Raw genomic sequence first — 1,052 nt, 5'->3', positions numbered from 1 at the left:
GACCGCGCTGGGGAGGGTGTTGTCCCCCACCATGCACACACACAGACAGACACACGGACAGACACACAGACAGCAGCCCCCACGCACCCTGGGCAGGAACCAGCTCCCTCGGGTGGGAATGCCACCGTGCCCTCTGTCTGTGGGCATTTCATGCGCGGTACCGACGGTGCAGCTCCAGGGCCAACGCGGGGAGAAGGGAAAGCAAAATGACTTTGAACACCAACATGTTTTTACCTTTTCAGACTAAGCTTTTATTTTGATATTACAAACCATTTTTCTTTATTCACAAATCACGGTTGTGATATAAACACTAATTTCTAAAGACAGATATACACATTTTCTGGGTTTGTAGGGGTTTTCTTTTTAAATCTGTTTAGAAGTCACTATATTCCACATATGGTAGTAATAATTTTTTTCATAAGTCATATTATCAGTAGTTATTTATATAAGTGAAAACATTCCCAATATATATTGTAAAAAAATTTCAAATGCTTTTCTTACATAACTATTTAAGACATACATTTTAAAATGACTACTAGGCGTACTGTAGGAGCTTTATAAACAAAATATTTTCTAATATGGGCTGCACCCTCAACCTTTCAAGATAATTTTAATAGACTAAAACGCCATATAATCATTTGGAGAGTGGGAGCTGTAAAGCCATCTCAGGAAAATTAAAATTGCAAATAAATTCTGTTATTCTCCACGTTAGACATTTTGTGTGTGCAATTCCAAAAAAAGATGTATCATCCACACTTTGAATTGGAAGCCTAACATTTGGTAAACATTTTTCAAGTTGCTTTTATTGTGGTGTTTAAATGAAATTTACTATTTTTTTAAATATTTATTTCAACAGGAGGCTTGTTTTGCATATCTTATATAATAAATGTGAGGATTGAACTCTTAATAAATTTCAGTTCATTCCCTCACCACTATAAATATATGTTACTGCCCCATTTTTCATCGATTCATATAGTCTCTTTCTCTCTCTGTTTCAATTTCCAAGATAATTTATTTCTCATCCTTAGATATAAATGCTACAGAAACTTTGT

At 35.5% G+C, this 1,052-nt stretch overlaps 1 protein-coding gene across 32 annotated transcripts in view; it reads right to left on the bottom strand.

Annotated features, from left to right (window-relative positions):
* Positions 1-240: 240 nt before the first annotated feature.
* Positions 241-1,052, bottom strand: part of RBFOX1 (RNA binding fox-1 homolog 1) — a 795,203-nt gene continuing 794,391 nt past the window's right edge. For all 32 annotated transcript variants that reach the window (XM_071570925.1, XM_071570934.1, XM_071570936.1 and 29 more), the window contains one exon: positions 241-1,052. This exon is cut by the window's right edge. The gene's annotated coding sequence lies outside the window, so the exon portion shown is untranslated.

The sequence above is a fragment of the Pithys albifrons genome, chromosome 16, assembly GCF_047495875.1.
Source record: "Pithys albifrons albifrons isolate INPA30051 chromosome 16, PitAlb_v1, whole genome shotgun sequence".
Classification (NCBI taxonomy): Eukaryota; Metazoa; Chordata; class Aves; order Passeriformes; family Thamnophilidae; genus Pithys; species Pithys albifrons.
Note: the sequence above shows the minus strand (reverse complement) of the source record. Positions and strands in the feature narration are given on the sequence as shown.